A 7,782-nucleotide genomic window follows, 5' to 3' on the forward strand; every position below is an offset into this window, starting at 1 on the left:
AGATTAATCTACTAAACTGCAGTTGGCCTTAACATTCACAAACATTGAGAGACACACACACATTTCCTCTCCATAATCCACAAATTCCAACACCAGCCAGCATCAGACAACACAGTACTCCCGCCACTATTCAACAACCCCTCTCATTGTGTTGATTTTGTTCTCTCTCCAGCTTTCATTTGGGTGTTTTATCTTTTGTTTACTGGTGGGTTTTATTCTCAGTGGCTCAGGGAAGCAAAGTGTTGGCAGTAGCTCAGTTTGATCTGCGGTCGTGGATGAAAAGCGCCAGTGGGGGAAAACAAGGGTATTTTGGAAATATATAAAAAAACACTGCCATGTAATTACAATGAAAATACATAAATATGAGTCCTCCTGACAGCGAGGGAAAGTGCCAGTGTCAGCATTGTGATGGTAAACAGTCTGCGAGGGAGTGTTTGTGTGACACAGTGGGGGTCACCTCTACAATAGACAAGCCTGAGTTTCAACTGGGAAATAAAAAGTCCGGAAACTTCCTCTCAATCCAACCAGCCCTTTCAGGCGTTGAGGCTGTGAGTCGGCACTCAGCAGGCTGGTGGTGATTTAGTATCAACAACACCACAAGACAATTTTGATGTTGAGGGGGAAAAAATAAAAACAAAGCACAGAGGTCTAGCATTTGCCAAAAAAATTTCAATGAATGGTTTTACTCACTGAGCAGATGAAAGCGAGGCTGGTTTGATCACTCTAGGCTAAAATAAAAGACAAGATGACTATCAACACTTTGTATGTTTGCCAGATTTATTGTCTTCAGACCTCTCATTCACAAATCAATATGAACTGGATTGTGATTTATTGCTGAAGGATTTGACTAAAATTAAATATAATGCACCTCCATATTTACCTTAGAAACAAAGGAATAACATTTTTGTGTTTTATCTAGTTTGCAATTTTATAAATTGGATTATTATGGAATAATATGTAAGTATAATTAGGAAACTAAACATTTTCTACTTTAGCTCCTATAAATGGAGGCTACAGGTATGCTGCTTTTCTTTATCATGTATCACTGTAAACTAATTTAATTTTCTTTTGTGGACATAAACAATATGTCTCCTCTGATTATGGAAAGTTATGATGGGTATTGTTTTTGCTATCTTTTTGGCACATCACAAACTAAATGATTCAAACAATTTGCAGATTAATTGTCAAAAATAATAGTTGGCTGAAGCCCTCTACCAATTTATCTTTTCAGCCGTTAAATCACAATGCTGCTGTGTTTTCATGTCTTGTTAATGTGAAAATGTTTGGAACCTGTCCTGGACTGTTAGTTGGATAAACAAAGACGTGAAGGTATCACCTCAGCATCATATAACCAGTGACTGGCATTTTTGTAACCATGTTGTTGACTTCTCAGACACTGAACAGTAAAATTATAAGTAAGAAAACACATTAACAGATCAATCAAAAAATAAAATGATTTATTTCTCCACTCCACCCTCTCAGTGAGATTCCAATAATGAGTTTACTGAAAACTGTGGTATGATTAAAGTCAGGTCTATAATTGAATGAATTTTGTTTACTGAAATTGTAATTTCCTGCCCAGCAAGTTGATTTTATGTCTTCCAAGTGAATTAAATACAAATCAACAGATGGCTAAGCCCACATAGTTCTGCTGTCCACCATCACAGAGCACAAATTTAGCCTTGCACAGGGTTTATGTGATGAAGTGGGTCTCTGAGTAGTGATTGCAGCATGGAAGCAAGAGATCATAAATTGGCACTATTCCCAGCACAAAGAAGATAAGACACATTTTTGGCCACATTAAAAAAAGTTGTTGTTGTTTTTTAAAAAGTACACAACAGTAGAAACACTCAGTGAACACACTGAGGGACACAGAGAGAGATCAGCAAACTGAGGGAGAGAGAAAGGGAGACGCTTATCGAGAATGGCGCCATTGTGGGTTGACATTTGAAAAAGAACTGTGTGCAGACCCAAATCACAACTCAACGACTAGTCTAAAATGTTGTGTGCACACATTAAAACCAGTCAGTTACACAAGCACATGCACACAGGCATATAAGCATGTAGTGTGCCCAGAAAACAACAACCTCCCAACGACCCATGCTTATCTCAACACACCCAGGCTTTCTGTCTTTGGCATTCACTCCCTATTTCTCTCTCAGACATACCAACATATGCACACACAAACACACACACACACCAGCCTATCTTTCATCCTAAAATTCATGGAGGCAAATCTCTCTCATCCGCTACCAACCATTCTTTCTCCTCAGCTCTTGCAGGCACAGTTCCCCTTCTGTCCCAGCATTGCCTCTGAAATCTCCAAATTTTTTGGCAATCACTAAGCAATTCGCTGTCATAACCCACTCTGCATCCTGCCTTTTTTCTGCCTTTCTCTCAGTCCAGTGTCTTTTTTGTCCTAAAATAATCTGGCTCAACCGAGAAGGCCCCAAGAAAATGTGACATTTTTTTTCTCATTAGGAAAAATCCAGGTAAAGTGGCATCATGTGGCACAGGTTTGTTGGGTTACAGTTTAGCCAGATGTGGCGAAATGGGCCCCTGATTATGTTAAATCATGCTACTACAGTGACTTAATATCTTCCACTGGTTACTGAATCATTATCCGCTCTGTGTCACTGGTCATCATGATGCAGTACAGCAGGAAAGCTCAAGCTGGTTCCCAAATAATGTCTTTATTCTGTTCTCATATCATTCAGCACAGCCCCAGGCTTATAGAGGTTATGATACAGGGGGACAGAGCATGAGAGGCATGGCCTTGACATCTGGGCCACGACTCACACAGGGATCAGACGATAGATTACAAGAGATTAGTGACATCATAAATCATCTTCCAGCATTTTGGCCTTTCTTGTACAACGGCAAGCTTGACTTAAACACACTACTGCATTATGTAAGACAATTAATATTCCTGACGCGCTATATTTGTTGAAACAATATATCTGTGTTTGATATCTCTGGCAATACTATATAAGAGAGTGAGTCATCCCTAAAACCCAGTCCCCCAGCCTGCCTGAACCACTCATGTTAGACTATACTGCTCCTTGGTGGACAGATGAGGTACTACAGCCATTTAAGGTCCAATAGGGTTTTCTGTGTAAAGCATCAATGGTCTTAGGAAGCCTTGACAAAATACCAGGTTTAAATTAAAATGTGTGTAATGACACAGTTGATATGTATATGTGTAAATTGTAAAATCTATCATTAGATGATCTGCATTCTGAAATATAGTATAAAGTTGGCATCTGCTCACCACTTATCGATTCCTTCGTAACTTATTGTTTACAGCGTGATACTGTAGCACCACCTCCAGGTAAAACACTTACAGAGACAAAGTAGTTTGTACACTATGGTACATAAAATAGGCCATCGTCAATAAAGCATAATTTGCTCTTTTACCCTTATGTGTCAATGTTATATAGCACACAGAAAGAAATGACCTGAAATTGATGCAATTTGCAAAAACATGAGTAGGAGACCAAGGCAAAAGACAGAAAATATCAAAAGCCTTTGGTTCAAAGCATCCAGCTTCAGGCAAGTCCCTTCATCTGATCATTTTGCTTTGGAATAATGGTTTACCTGATCTTAGCAGACTGTTTCAGAAAAACCTTTTAAAAGATGAGTAAAAGGTTTAGTGCGATCATGATATGAGCTCACCTTAGAGTAGCACGGACTAGGGCATCAGGTGACACAGTAGGTATGTTGATAGTTTGATGGCAGCTCGGGGGTTTTGTTGTTCCCCTGTCTCTTTCAACCTTTCCTCTCTCCATTGTCACTGTATAAAAAAGAGAGAAAGCAGAAAAACAAAACATCAGTAATAACAGAAATAATGCAAATAGCTAACAAAGGCTGGGAAATGCCTGTGTATAAGGTCTTGTCATGTGGTGGTCAAGGAAAAGTGCATTCTACCTCAAGGTGAAAGTTATCTTGACAATTAAAAATAATAATATGGTTTTGAATTATGCTGTAGCTAATACATGAATATATGGGTCATTCCAGAATTGGAGGACATTTACGGACTGAAACATCTCAAAATTCTACTATTTATTTGATCATTTTCTGCTATATATTTAAGAAATACAGGTAATTAATCATCAAATAATTATGTTTGGCCAGCTCAGGACTCAAAGTGACACTTTTTATTAGATATTTTATATATTGTGTGTGCTGCTTGGTGCAACCCTGTTACCAATACTCAGGAACCTGTAAAGGTATTATATAAGTATTTATCTATAAATATTTGCCAAAATACATAATGAATATAATCATACACACTACCAAAATGACAATAGGATAAACCCTCATGAGCTGATACAGTCATTTAAGATAATTTTAAGATAAATTACACAGTAACAGGGTTGAAATTAGAGTAACAGGGTTGAATAGATGAATTACTTTTGATTGTAGATTATGACATAAATCTCAACCCAGTTACTCTGGAGTAACAGGGTTGCAAGTAACAGGGTTGCAACTCAATGCTTATGTCAGCTGTTTAGCAGAAAAAAGATGCTAGCTATGGAATGTAATGTTACTGTAAGGTTGAGAACAAACTTAGTTATTTAAAGGAACAAAGAAAACTTTGAAAATATTTTTGCCTTATTCTGGTAATATGAGTAACAGGGTTGCATTGGTTAGAGTGACACACTCAATCAGGGCAGACGAAATATGAAAAATATGAAAAATAGAAGAGAGGACTTACCTTGTGTCTACTCATGCTATTATCTAACAGTTTGATAATATAAATTATTTTTGTGTCATGTGTCTCACACTTCTTTTTCTTATTCTTCTCTGCTAAAAAGGTTTTGGTAACAGGGTTGCGTGGATGTTGTGGGACACAACTTTAGTGCAAAATTACTTTTATTTAAAATATGTTTATGATTAAACTAAGTGGTTTTACACTTACAAAAGACATAAATCAACAAAATCATACAAAAAAACTAAAATTTTATTTGACATGCATGTTGGCCATCAAGAGGGTGGGACAAGAGAAAAAGGCCATTTTAGGGGGTGCTTAGAGTTATTTTGTATTTTAAATAATATTTTGGAACCAGTTTTTGTATAACTATATTTATATTTGGTCTCAGAGTAATTATAATTTTCACCACAAATGCAAGTTTTGGAATTTCATGCATGATTTATTTGAAAATTAATGGGTGGGACATGAAACGTCCTCCAATTCTGGAATGACCCATATAGGCTACCACTCAAATGAGTTAGGTCTGCATCAATGTGCATTTTTACTATGCATTTCATGGAAACCACAGGCGTTATTAAACAATAAAGGTCTACACACCAGAAGTAGCTCTAAAGCTGATTTACCACATACATACATACATGACATTTAGGTCCCTGGTCCTTCACCAGACAGTGTTCCGTCTTTTTCATGCTGTAGTTCCTCTGGCACCCAGTATTTAAGTTTGTTGGGACGTGCGTGCTGTTTTTCTAGACTGTCTTTTTGATTAAACAAGTAATGAACTTTGACAGTAGAGTCGTCGCCATTAATTACAATTAATCACACCTGCGAACCAGCTAAATTTTACCGGCTAGCTAGACTAACTGTTAGCCTATTTCAGCCTGAAAAATTAGCGATTAAAACCCTCCTTTTCAAACATTTTTCATAAATTTTTTGGTCCAACATGAGCCATGATAAGAAAAAGAAAACTTCTCCTTTTACCTTTCATCAACACATTTGATATTTCACACAATGTTGACACATTGGAGTCACGAGCTAACTACACAACTTTAAAACACAACCTACCTGTGTTTTGAAGATGTTTTTGGCTCCTCAAACACTTTTTCTACCGACATATCAAAAAAAATGCGCGTGGTCTGCATAGTAATGAAAAAAAAGTTAGCTTTTCCCTATAGGCCTATAACGTACTATTAGCTTCTGATGCTGATAAAAGCTGAATTTGCGTCAGAAATGCAGCTGCGTCATTGTGAAAACATGCTAAAGGCACATTTAAGTCTTTATAACTTCTAAATTACTTCTCCCATGTCCTTTAAAAAAAAAAAAAAAAAAACTTTTTTTACAACCTTATTTCTATCATAAAATACGATCATTAACTCACCCAGATAATTTTGGTGTCATTACAAGTCGTTTCAACGAAATTAGATCCAGCTGAGAGCCACGTTTATCCATATAATGGGGCAGTGGAATACATTATCTGCCTTGAAACTCATTCATTTCACCGATATTTTGTGATACACTAGTGCTATTCCCCTCTGAGTCCGGGGTTGTTGTTAGTGGTTGTTGCTAGATGTGTTATCAACATCCGGGGTCTGTAGGTTGACCTATGCACTCTAGGTTGACCTATAACCTCTGACCTGGATGATGACCTGGATGATATCATAAGCATGAATGAAATGGCAGGATCAGCAATATGGCAATAGGCTAATTAGTTCAAGATATTTTGCAGCTAAAATGACAAGTAGCCTATGGAAAACATTGAGACTTGAAACAACATCAGGATCAAAACACCACATTATTTTATTATTTTCTATTGATAAAGGAAAGGAAAGGAAAGGAAAGGAAAGGGGAAAAAAATGTGGCTAGCTTTAATAAGTGCAATGCATTACCCTTGCATTAATGTCTACACATAAAGCTATCTCAGAACAGGAAACAAACTCTATATCACACTGTCTGACTGTTGAAAGTTTTGTATTATCATTGGTAGGAAAATGTGGAATTACCTAATTTATAGTGACCATCTACCTATAATTCAGCATATAGGCTACAGTATGTCTGTACAGTTCAATATAGTTGTATTATTGTGGCAAATTGTTATTTTCATAGTCTAACATTTGCGCAAGCTTTATCTGCAGTGCAGTGCAATGTCCGCTTGTATGTTTACTATTTATTTTTATTCATACCCAAACACAACGGCAACTGAAATAAAGGGGCTTTAAGAATCCATCTTTGACGGCCTGTTATGTCAAGGGGCCTGTGTTAAAGTCTTGTTATACAGCTCCTATAGAAAATTGATGGGGGCCTATAAATCACTGTTTGCACCCTCCCGCCTACATTGGGAAAAACAAGCAACAGTCAAAGGAGCTTCTGTGTACTTGCTGAAAAATTTGAGCTTGTTGTTGTTTATGGTTTTATCATTTTCACACTCCTATACTACAGCGAAAACATTCTTAAGATGTGTGACTCTTTGCAAAGATCGATTTATACTCAGGGGAGGCAGCACAGGAGCTGTTTTTTTCCCCACTGTGTTCCCTTCACAACCAATGAACAAATTAAGGCACAACTCAAAAGATTTTTTCCATGTCCCACTGGTCTTTGTCCTGAGTACCACCTCATGTTTTCACCTTATTTACATACAGTATATGAGAGAGACGGTTTAATATGGTATGATCTAAAAAAAAAAAAAAAAAAAGAAAGAAAGAAGAAAAAAAAAAAAAAAAATTAGGTTGAATCAGCACCTCTCTGGCACAGACAAAGCATAACTGACCGTAAGCTTCAGAGGGATTAATTTTAGAGCTGTTGTACAAGATTGTATTAGGTTGTAAATGCTAAATTAAAACACTATGAATGCAAAATTAGATTATATCTCAAATTAAAAATGGAAAGTTAATTTTTAACTCTCAAAGCCTCTACACATTGCTTGTTATCTCATACTGACATATTTGTAGGCTATATCATTTATCTTCACTGCAGAGACAGAAAAGCAATGCAGGCTTCTACTTTAAACTTTTCAATTTGATTGACAGAATATTCCTCCATTAAAATGATTACACTGTTATGCAACGTCTCTGGTA

The sequence above is a fragment of the Trachurus trachurus genome (genome assembly GCF_905171665.1).
Source record: "Trachurus trachurus genome assembly, chromosome: 6".
Taxonomy (NCBI): Eukaryota; Metazoa; Chordata; class Actinopteri; order Carangiformes; family Carangidae; genus Trachurus; species Trachurus trachurus.